The 12198-nt window shown below is 44.1% G+C and overlaps 1 protein-coding gene across 5 annotated transcripts in view; it reads left to right on the forward strand.

The window, feature by feature from the left end:
* Positions 1 to 12198, forward strand: part of osbpl5 (oxysterol binding protein-like 5) — a 110510-nt gene that overhangs the window by 25514 nt on the left and 72798 nt on the right. Inside the window, exon 1 of one of the 5 annotated variants that reach the window (XM_071326848.1) lies at positions 8296 to 8547. The exons of the other annotated variants lie outside the window; for them this stretch is intronic. The gene's annotated coding sequence lies outside the window, so the exon portion shown is untranslated. Of the gene's footprint in view, positions 1 to 8295; positions 8548 to 12198 lie in introns of those variants that run through there. 5 annotated transcript variants of the gene reach the window in all.

A 12198-nucleotide genomic window follows, 5' to 3' on the forward strand; every position in this document is an offset into this window, starting at 1 on the left:
AAGACATGAAGGTCAGTAAATCTGGAAAATGTCAAGAACTTTTAAAGTTTCTTCAAGTACAGTCGCAAAAACCAACAAGGTCTATGATGAAACTGGCTCTCACGAGGACCACCACAGGAATGGAAAACCCAGAATTACATCTGCTGCAGAGGATAAGTTCATTAGAGTTACCAGCCTCAGATATTGCAGCCCAAATAAATGCTTCACAGAGTTCAAGTAACAGACACATCTCAACATCAACTGTTCAGAGGAGACTGCAGGAATCAGGCCTTCATGGTCGAATTGCTGCAAAGAAACCACTACTAAAGGACACCAATAAGAAGAAGAGACTTGCTTGGGCCAAGAAACACATTAGACTGGTGGAAATCTGCCCTTCTGGTCTGGAGTCCAAGTTTGAGATTCTTGGTTCCAACCGCTGTGTCTTTGTGAGACGCAGAGTAGGTGAACAGATGATCTCCGCACGTTTCCAACCGCCATGTCTCACAAAGACTGACACTGTTCATTTAGAATTCAAGGCATACTTAACCAGCATGGCTACCACAGCATTCTGCAGATATACGCCACCCCATCTGGTTTGAGCTTAGTCCCACTATCGTTTGTTTTTCAAAAGGACAGTGACTCCACACATCTTGTCTGTGTAAGGGCTATTTGACCAAGAAGGAGAGTGATGGAGTGCTGCATCAGATGACCTGGCCTCCACAAACACCTGACTTCAACCCAATTTGAGATGATCTGGGATGAGTTGGACCGCAGAGTGAAGGAAAAGCAGCCAACAAGTGCTCAGCATATGTGGGAACTCCTTCAAGACTGCTTAGAAAAGCATTCCAGATGAAGCTGGTTTGGAGAATGCCAAGAGTGTGCAAAGCTGTCATCAAGGCAAAGGTGGACTATTTTATATAACATATATATTTTGATTTGTTTAACACTTTTATTTTTGGTTTCTACATGATTTCATATGTTTTAACAGCTTTGATGTCCTCACTATTATTCTACTATGTAGATCAGTAAAAACCCTTGAATGAGTAGGTGTGTCGAACCTTTGACCGGTACTGTTCATGATGAGATTATTATGGTTAAGAGCGAGAGTGTTTTGTTTTTCAAGCATCGATCCTCATGTCATCAGAATAAGACCATGTTTAAAAAAAATATATGTATATATTGGAAAGGCGCATCAAGATTACGTGCACTTTCCTTTTGACCTAGATAAGTATCACCACATTTCAAAACTATCTTGCCTTGCAAACACATTGGAATCACTGGCAGACTCTCAGCTAAGACCTTTTTTAAACTTCAAATGACAGTATATTGTTAATGTGCACCAGTCTGTTTCAGACCTGGACAAAGCACCGTTTCAGCTGCTACGCTTGTCTTCGATGATATATTGCTTCGATCATAGGACTCACTGTGCTGCCATATTTATAGACCGATCCAAGGCCTTTGATTCTGTCAACCATCCCCTACTCATTCAAAGGTTCTCTGAAATGGGTCTCGACCAGGTGTCTTGCAAGTGGTTTGGGAACTATCTGTCAGACAGGGCACTGTTATATATTACTAAAGGTATCCCACAGGTTGATTTTGGGACCTTTCCTCTTCACTATTTATTGGTCTATTTGCAAAAACCTGTAACGTTCATCTGTATGCAGATGACAGCGTTATGTACACTATTGGCCCTACTGCTGACCAGGCTATGTTAACAGCTGCAATCTGATTTTGTTTCCTTGCTTTTGTATATATGTATACTATATATACAAAAGTATGTGGACACCCCATCAAATTTAGTGGTTTTGACTATTTCAGCTACACACGCTGCCGACAGGTGTATAAAGTCGAGCACACAGCCATGCAATCTCCATAGACAAACATTGGCTTTAGAAAAATTGCCTTACTGAAGAGCTCAGTGACTTTCAACGTGGCACCGTTGAATGCCACCTTTCCAACAAGTCAGTTTGTCCAATTTATGCCCTGCTAGAGCTGCCCCAGTCAACTGTAAGTGCAGTTAAGTGGAAACATCTAGGAGCAACAATGGCTCAGCCGCGATGTGGTAGGCCACGAGCACACACAACAGCACCGCCGAGTGCTGAAGCGCGTAGTGCGTAAAAAATTGTCTGTCCTCTGTTGCAACACTCACTACTGAGTTCCAAACTGCCTCTGGAAGCAACGTCAGCACAATAACTGTTCGTTGGGAGCTTCATGAAATGGGTTTCCATGGCCGAGCAGCCACACACAAGCTTAAAATCACCATGTGAAATGCCAAGCGTCGGCTGGAGTGGTGTAAAGCTCTTAACACTACAGCATACAATGACATTCTAGACTATTCTGTGCTTCCAACTTTGTGGCAACAGTTTGGGGAAGGCCCATTCCTGTTTCAGCATGACAATACCCCCGTGCACAAAGCGAGGTCCATACATAAATGGTTTGTCAAGATCGGTGTGGAAGAACTTGACTGGCATGTACAGAGCCCTGACCTCAACTCCATCAAAACACCTTTGGGATGAATTGGAACGCCGACTTCAAGCCTGGCCTAATCGCCCAACATCAGTTGCCGACCTCATTAATGCTCTTGTGGCTGAATGGCAGCAAGTCCCCGCAGCAATGTTCCAACATCTAGTGGAAAGCCTTGCCAGAAGAGTGGAGACTGTTATAGCAGCAAAGGGACCAATTCCATATTTAATGATTTTTGACTAGTAGACGTTCACATACTTTTGGTCATGTAGTGTATGTTTTTTTAAATTCTCATAGAAATATTTCAGATTGTTTACACATTATTATTATATATATATTTTTGTACATTTTATCCCTTTTTCTCCCCAATTTTGTGATATTCAAATGGTAGTTAGTCTTGTCACATCGCTGCAACTCCCGTCCTGACTCGGGAGAGGCAAAGATCGAGATCCAAAACACGACCCCGCCAAGCCGCACTGCTTCTTGACAAACTGCTCACTTAACCTGGAAGCCAGCCACACCAATGTGTCGGAGGAGACACCGTACAGCTGGCAACCGAAGCCAGTGTGCATGCGTCCGGCCGCCACAAGGAGTCACTATAGCGTGATGGGACATGGACATCCCTGCCGTCCAAACCCGTCCTAACCCGGACGGCGCTGGGCCAATTGTGCGCCACCTCATGGGAGTCTCTTGTTGCGGCCGGTGTTTACACATCGAGCAAGTTCCCGGCTATATTATTATTGTTATTATTATTATTTTTTTAAGTCTCCCCAATTTCGTGATATCCAATTGGTAGTTAGTCTTGTCCCATCGCTGCAACTGCTGTACGGACTCGGGAGAGGCAAAAGTCGAGAGCCATGCGTCCTCCGAAACAATACCCTGCCAAACCTTCCCCTAACCCGGACGACGCTGGGCCAATTGTGCACCGGCTCATGGGTCTCCCGATCGTGGCTGGCTGCGACACAGCCTGTGATCGAACCCGGGTCTTCCAGGGACGCCTGAAGCACTGTGACGCAGTGGCTTAGACCGCTGCGCCACTCGGGAGGCCTAAATCATTTGACACTTGAAAACATAGATGAGCTAGTTAAGAAGCTTAGATTTAAAGTAGTCTTCTTTTATAGAACTAGATCATGCCTCCCTAAACGGCAGGAAGCAGGTTGTACTGGCAACCTTCCTGCCAGCTCTTGATTATGGTGACACCATTTATCAGAATGCAGCAGCCACTACTCTAAAACCCTTGGATGCAGTGTACCATAGCGCGCTTCGCTTTATCACAGGTGACAGGTTTAACGCTCATCGCTGTATCTTTTCGCAAGAAGGTCGGCCAGACGTCTCTACCTTCCCGTCGATGACTTCTCGTTTACAAAGCTCTGCTGCACAAGCTTCCAAGGTACCTCACTTCTCTGTTGAGTTATAAAAATACGAGGCACAAAACACGCTCACAGGTTTTTTTTTTATCTCTTCATGTCCCTAGTGTCTCTACCAACCTAAGTAAATCATCCATTAGTTTTCACGCCCCCCCCCCCCCCCCCCGTGTTCAGAATCATTTGCAATCGCCATTACATCTTGAATCCCTGGAGCCAAAAGGGCAGTTCAGAACACTGATGGGTGAGTGAGTTCACTGAGGTTTTATTTGTGTTGTTGAAGTGTAGTGTATCTGTTGTATCTTGCATTTTCTTTGTTTGGCTGTTTTGTTGAATTATGTTGATTTATTTGTTCTCAGGGCACCATTTGAGAATTAGACCCTGGTTGGAGTCCCCTGAAGTAAATAAACGTTAAAATAAAATGAAACAGATTCAGTGACCATAGCCTGACAATAGAGACGGGACGCCGTAGAAAAACATGTAAGGTCAGAGAAGAAAGACTATGTAAGCACTGCGTTTCTCTTTCGCTCACTTCCATGGGGTTATTCAGTCATTCCTGCGAGGCCAATTCACACCTTAGGCACTGCGTTTGACCTATAACCTTGACGTCGAGTCAGTTTTAGGCTATGCTACTCATAGCTCTGATAAGGGTGTGAAATACAGTCGGTCAATGCTGGGTTCTACTTAATGTTAAACGTCTAACGTGCGGGGAGTTGAAGAGGCCCATTCTACAGAGCAAAAACCGAAAGCTCTCTTTTGAAAGCGCGCTTTTAATGAGTGGAATGCTAAAATGTTAATTGAGTCAAGGGCGCATTTCTAGTTTGGTTTGAGAGAGGGGCTTTTTGTGTGTCCGTCCATGCGTGTGTTTGTGTTTGATCTGATATCTCTCGAACAGCCACATGAAAACCAGTCGGTCCAATTCCCTCAGTGGTCTCTAAATGGGGGACAACCACAATTAGTGAAATGGAGACCTTCCTGGTGACAGTCCTTCTCATGGGTATGGTAAAGAACTCCCCCCTAAGATAATACTGGAGCACATATCTTATGTTTGCAGCTTCCTTCTTTGCCACCCTCTTGTCCCAAGACCGCTTCCTAGTTCTAATGCGATGCCAGCATTTCATCAACAATGCTGCTGCCAACCTAAATGACCCGTTACACAAATTAAGAAATGTTCTTACCAGCCCAACATCAGCATTTGATCAGGTCTTTGTGCCATACAAGGAAAGGAAAGGGGGATACCTAGTCAGTTGTACAACAGAATGCCTTCAACTGAAATGTGTCTTCCGCATTTAATCCAACCCCTCTGAATCCGAGAGGTGCGGGGGGCTGCCTTAATCGACCTATGCGTTGATGATTCCTTGATGTTATGGAAGGTTAGGCTGGGGTTAACTACATTGTCAAAAGTATGTGGACACCAGCTCGTCAAACATCTCGTTCCAAAATCATGGGCATTTATATGGAGTTGGTCCCCCTTTGCTGCTATAACAGCCTCTACTCTTTTGGGAAGTCCTTCCATAAAATGTTGGAACATTGCTGTGGGGACTTCCATTCAGCCACAAGAGCATTAGTGAGGTCGAGCACTGTTGCGCGATCAGGCCTGGCTCGCAGTCTGCGTTCCAATTCATCGCAAAGGTGTTCAATGGGGTTTAGGTCAGGGGTCTGCAGGCCAGTCAAGTTCTTCCACACCAATCTCGACAAACCATTTCTGTATGAACAGTTATTGTGCTGACGTTGCTTCCAGAGGCAGTTTGGAACTCGGTAGTGAGTTTTGCAACCGAGGACTGGCAAACATTTTATTTTTTACGTGCTTCCCGTTCTTTGAGCTTGTGTGGCCTACCACTTCGCGGCTGAGCCGTTGTTACTGCTAGACGTTGCCACTTGACAATAACAGCTCTTAGTTGACCGTGGCAGCTCTAGCAGGGCAGAAATTTGACGAACTGACTTGTTTAGAAAGGTGGCGTCCTATGACGGCACCACGTTAAGTCTCTGAGCTCTTCAGTAAGGCCATTCTACTGCCAGTATGTGTCTATGGAGATTGCATGGCTGTGTACTCGTTTTTATACACTGGTCAGAAACAGGTGTGCTTGAAATAGCCAAATCCAGTATTTTGAAGGTGTGTCCACTAAAAAGTTTGGACACACCTACTCATTCAAAAAAAGTTTGGACACACCTACTCATTCAAGGGTTTTTCTTAGTTTTTACTATTTTCTACATTGTAGAATAATAGTGAAGAAATCAAAACAATGAAATAACACATATGGAATTATGTAGTAACTAAAAAACTGTTAAACAAATCAAGATATATATATATCATCAAGGCGAAGGATGGCTACATTGAAGAATCTCAAATCTAAAACATATTTTGTTTAATACATGATTCCATGTGCTATTTCATAGTTTTGATATCTTCACTATTCTTCTACAGTGTAGAAAATAGTAAAAATAAAGAAAAACCCTTGAATGAGCAGGTGTGTCCAAACTTTTGACTGGTACTGTGTATATAATTGGTATCTATATATTATTTGTTGTTTGAAATTAGCAGCAGCACTACAGAACCATCGCTACCCCCGGCACATTAGACTGCACATTCCTCACTTGCTAGATCTGCAAATAAAAGCGAAAATACACAAAATTATCAAGTTGTTAGTTTTCTTCCAGACAAGAAATTGGTGATCTGATTTAAGCATTGACATGGACTCAGAACATTGAATTATCTGTCTTTTTGAGCAATTGTAATACAACAGAACACCATTTGGGAATATATAAAACATAATTTGGGATCAAATCACATATTTTACATGGCTCCCTTCAGAGTTGTTTATTAACCATCATTCAGGGAAGAGTTGCAGGGGACAGGAGAAAATAAGAATGTGGCTATTTGAAAGCTATAAAAAGAAGAAGATTTTTACACATTTTTTTTAAAGTAGCATTCATGCTAGAAATGGATGTTGATCTGAAATAGTATCTAGACCTATTAGTTTATACATTAGTATCCAGACATTTATTCTATCCTTCAGCTCTAAATTTGAGTCGATTTACAAATGTAGGCCTACTACTGTGCTTTGCCTTCACTGGACCCTTTTTGAAGTGTGGAGTCCTGCTGGAGTAAGCGCATAATTGGCATCTCTGGAATATCCCTTATTTTGATATACTGCCAAGAGAATTGTAGAATATAGGAAACAGCAGAGCTAAATTCTATATTGCCTTTAAAATCAAACCTTTATGGGCTTACTGTTGGCCTTTGTCATGATGACGTGTGTGTAGTGGTGGGCAACCCCAGACAACTGATCCCAGGCCAGATTTGTCATTATGCACTGTGCAGACCAGTTTGGGTTAAATGTGGAAGTGGGGAGATCTGAATAATCTGAAACCAGCTTTTACAAGCAGACCATGATGGTTCTGAAGCCATTTTCATCATGGATAATGCCTTAGGAATACCCCCATCTTGCGTAGTTGTGTCAAGTTACAAATTGTGGGGCTACGCACATATTTTTGCTACGCAAGTACGCACAACGGCATTTTTTTGTCGCGTACCTGCATAGGGGATACATTTTGCTTTAGACACATTGTAGCTCATAAACAACCCAACTTCCTTTTTCTCAGACATGACTGTCCCATCCCGGTGTGTCCCGTGACAGTCATTGAGGTGGCTGGGTTCAGGTTGTGACAGACGTCCCCTATCAGATGACCACCCACACAAAGGGCTGAACTTGCACCCTTCATCATCCTGACCCAATTAGGCTACTCACTCACTTTCCCCGAGCAGCAGTTTAAAACATTCATGAGTGTGTCTTGTTTTTTTAAAATCTGTATTTATCTGGACCTGTAAGTAGATCCTCTCCATCTGCCTTCTTCCTAAGTGAGGTTCAGTGTGGGAGGTAGTGCTTCATGGAGGTTCCTGTGGTCACAGGTCAGTGTGTTTCTCTCTATGTAGGCTTGCTATCCTCCCTCCGCTCAAACTGCAGACGATTTTCTACTACTGTGTGTGTGTGTGTGTGTGAGAGCTTTCCATAGTCTCAAAATACTTCCTCTTCCGGTCTCTTTTTGTTGCAGTTGCCTATAAACACAGGACAGGACTATTGAAAGCCAAGTCCCTGATGGGCTTTGTGAAATGACACACTGGTTCTGCTCCTTGAAACGGAACGCAGCACTGAAGTAGCCATTTCAAATGGTTATCTTTTTCCTCCCTGCTCAAACTCTCATTCTGTGTAGGTAGGCCTATAAGGCTCTTTCAGAGAAGGCATGTGTGTCAGACAAAAGAGAGGTCAGCTCTCTGAAGAGCTAGGCTATAACCTGCCATGTCCCCCCCCCCCACAGCACACCCTTCACACAGAAGTCTAATCAGCCACAAGCTCAAAACTCCTCCTGCAGCTTGCCAGTGGCTGCTCCTCCACCACTCATTATTCCCTTATTTTTAGCTTGGAGGTTTTTAGATCAGAAAAAAAGTTGGTTGTCATGATGTAACGGTAGCTGTATAGGAATTGCTGCAGAGTGAGAGGGTGGGAGAGATTCTCATTTACTCAGCCGTAATGCATCATTCAAACTGCCATGAAACAGCTAAAATTAGCTGACTCTTTAATTATTTTTTTATAGTTGTAACTTTTCTCCCAGGAGTGCAAGAGGTGTAGCCTAATGGAGGGGATTGGCATTTACAGCTAGGCTACATTCAGGGTAGGGTAAATGGACAATGCGACGGGCTATCTGTTATGTGTGGACTGACTGGGGTTCATTCTTCTACCGTGTGAGTACTAGTTTTAAATTCATCTGCTTCTTTTTCCCCCATGAGCTCCCCATTTTCTGTTAGGATTTGTTGTTGTTGTTGTGGGAGAATGCCATACGGTTGGGCACGTATCCCCAGCCACTTTGAAGACGATATTTAAAGCATGGCGTCTGTCTGAATGCACAAAACGTTCGTCCAGGCCTGGATATGTAGCCACTCCGTTTATTGGGATGATGACGATTATAATCGCTGGCTCTCGAAGGACGTGTTCGCCCTCTCGTTAACACTTTGAGACAATGGAGGCAGCTATAGGAACCGTCACTCATTCGCAGGGCTGCGTCATTTTCCCTCAACCACTATTGTCTGTGAAGGAGTTTCTTAATGACCTCTACTGTGTGCTTCCTTTCTCCTTCAAGACTTAAAATGAAGCCTACGTCACCTCGATTCTATCATTGACACAACTATCCCAAACAGTATTTTGGTGAATCTCCTTATCCGTCATGCCCCTTGCTACACTTGAGCCGGGCTCTCTGTCTGTGGCCATGTGCCCTTCATCTAGTCTCCCTGTACACTCCTTCCTCCCACCCCCCACCCATACATCAGTCCCTTTCTTCCAAGCATTAGTAATCCCTGTGTTTATTTAGATATTTTTTTTTTTGGTGATGTGTTTTTGTGTCAGTCTTCGGGAGACACCAGCAGCCACCGACTAGCCTACAGGGTAGTTTCTTACCGTCTTGAATTTAGAGCGCACAAGGAATTGTGCACAGGCCTAGTTGCGGTCCAGTTTTGTTGGAAAGGGCAGGAAAAAACACTGTTAGTGCTACGTAAGAAAAGGGAGTGTGTACTTTGCCTCTCAGTCGTAAAGGAAGTTAAAGCAAAGTGGAAAAAACACATCACGTAATCTTGTTTGCTTATGCCTTTGCTGCTTATGCCCTTTTAATAAGGTCAGTCAAGAAACGAACTACGTGTGTGTCTACCCTGCACGGTGACTGGCCTCCTGTGAAGGGCGTCCAGGAGACACGGCTCACTTAGCAGTGCAAAATGAAGGACCAGGCGGCATCATAGGTTAGGCCTTTCTAACCCAGGGTCACCGACGTTCCTGTGTTTGGCAGACACTCTGAGTGACGTCTCTGAGGAGGAGCCTGTTTGCACGTGTGTGCTGTAGGTTCACCAAGGCGTCAGGTTTGACGTGTCAACCACACTAGTGTAGTTCTGAACGAAACTGAAGTACTGTATACTGTACTGTATACTGTCCTTGATTCTCAGAGGGGGAAGGCCGGGAGCTGAAGACGGATGGAAAGAAAGTGTGAGAGAAGTGAAGCTTGCCAGTTAAATGAGCAGCAGAAGTGACACCATACACTTCCAAGTCATGGTTGCAGGCTCAAAGTGGAATAATGGCGTGACTCACATTTAGCGAACGGGCACAGCTGTTCTGACAGCGACTGTAATAGACTCCTGGACTGAAGTAATTCTAAAAGACCCACTGTGCTGTTTTTTTCCCTCACAGCTTTGCTGGAGCGGCCTCTGAAAAAAGGCCTCCGTTTTCCTTTGAACGTCCAATGTCCCACAACCTTTCACCAGTCCTGGTTCCCTCCTCTGGCATTTTTAAAACACTCTCTCTATCAGTAGCTCCTATTCTACATTTTCTGGTTGTTATAAACCAGACTTTAAAAATGATATCCAAGTGTTATATCAAAGTTAGCTGGCCAACTGATTGACTCTCTCTGTGAAGTCCCTGGCTGTGGTTCAACATGGAACATGTTTGGCAGGGCCCAGTGCCACAGGCTCAGCCTCAGTCACTCATTTCTGGGCCTGTCCCTGGCCTACACATAGACACAGCCCCCTGGCCTAGAGCATACCTGCAGATAGATATAGACACCCTAGATCTGCTATGCATTACTGCAGTCTGCACCTCTACATAACAATGTGTGCATTTGATGGCGTTTCACTGCTGAAGTTGGAGTAGGCTATTGCAGTTATGCTGGTCATGTCCTACTGTTCAGTTGACTATTGGTAAGTACACTAAGGATAAGTGTAGTAGCCAATTCAAATGCATTCCTCTTTCTTGAGCTATACAACCGAATTTTGTTCACATTCGCGACCGTCTCAAGCCATGTACGGGAGTGGACTGTATGTCCTGACTTTGGCCTCAGCACGATTGCAGCACTAAATGACAGTATTGATGATAGGATTGTACTCAGTCGAAGTTGGAGCATTTCAGTCACGCAGGTCAACATGAAAAGTCTACATGGCATTTTTTTTGTCTGTAGGTCCTTTCAGGTTTCATATTTCATGCCATGTTTACCAAAGGCAGTCAGTAATGCATCCGTTTAACCACAGGTAGACACACTTTTCTTTCTATCTACAGTGCATTCGGGAATTATTCAGACCCCTTCAATTTTTCCACATTTTTGTAACGTTAAAGCCTTATTCTAAAATTTATAATTATTTTTCCCCCTCATCAATCTACAGACAATACCCCATAATGACAAAGCAAAAACAGGTGTTTAGACATTGTTCCTAATTTATAAAAAATAAATTATATTACATTTATATAAGTATTCAGACCCTTTACTCAGTACTTTGTTGAAGCACCTTTGGCAGCGATTACAGCATCGAGGCTTCTTGTGTATGATGCTACAAGCTTGGCACTCTTGTATTTGGGGAGTTTCTCCCATTCTTCTCTGCAGATCCTCTTAAGCTCTGTCAGGTTGGATGGGGAGCGTCACTGCACAGCTATTTTCAGACCTCTCCAGAGAGGCTGGGCCACTCAAGGACATTCAGAGACTCGTCTGGAGCAGGATTTCTGTACTTTCTGTAAGAATCTTTCTGTACTTTGCTCCATTCATCTTTCACTCGATCCTGACTAGTCTCCCAGTCTCTGCCTCTGAAAAACATCCCCACTACATGAAGCTGCCACCACCATGCTTCACCGTAGGGTTGTTGACAGTTTTCCTCCAGACGTGACGCTTGGCATTCAGGCCAAAGAGTTCAATCTTGGTTTCATCCGACCAGAGAATCTTGTTTCTCATGGTCTGAGATTCCTTTTGGTGCCTTTTTGGCAAACTCCAAGCGGGCTGTCGTGCCTTTTGACTGAGTGGCTTTCGTCTGGCCACTCTACCATAAAGGCCTGATTGGTGGAGTGCTGTAGAGATGGTTGTCCTTCTGGAAAGCTCTGTCAGAGTAACCATCGGGTTTTTGGTCACCTCCCTGACCAAGCCCCTTCTCCCCCGATTGCTCAGTTTGGCTGGGTTGGGCAGCTGTAGGAAGAGTATTGGTGGTTCCAAACTTCTTACATTTAAGAAAGGCGGAGGCCACTGTTCTTGGGGACCTTCAATGCTGCAGACATTTTTTGGTACCCTTCCCCAGATCTGTGCCTCAACACAATCCTGTCTTGGAGTTCTACGGACAATTCCTTCAACCTAATGGCTTGGTTTTTGCTCTAACGTGCACTGTCAACTGTGGGACCGTATATAGACAGGTGTGTGCCTTTCCAAATCATGTCCAGTCAATTGAATTTACCACAGGTGGACTCCAGTCAAGTTGTAGAAACATCAAGGATGATCAATGGAAACAGGATGCACCTGAGATCAATTTCAAGGCTCATAGCGCAGGTTCTGAATACATATGTAAATAAGGTATCTGTTTTATTTTAATTTTTAAACCATTTGC

The sequence above is a fragment of the Salvelinus alpinus genome, chromosome 9 (assembly GCF_045679555.1).
Source record: "Salvelinus alpinus chromosome 9, SLU_Salpinus.1, whole genome shotgun sequence".
NCBI lineage: Eukaryota > Metazoa > Chordata > Actinopteri > Salmoniformes > Salmonidae > Salvelinus > Salvelinus alpinus.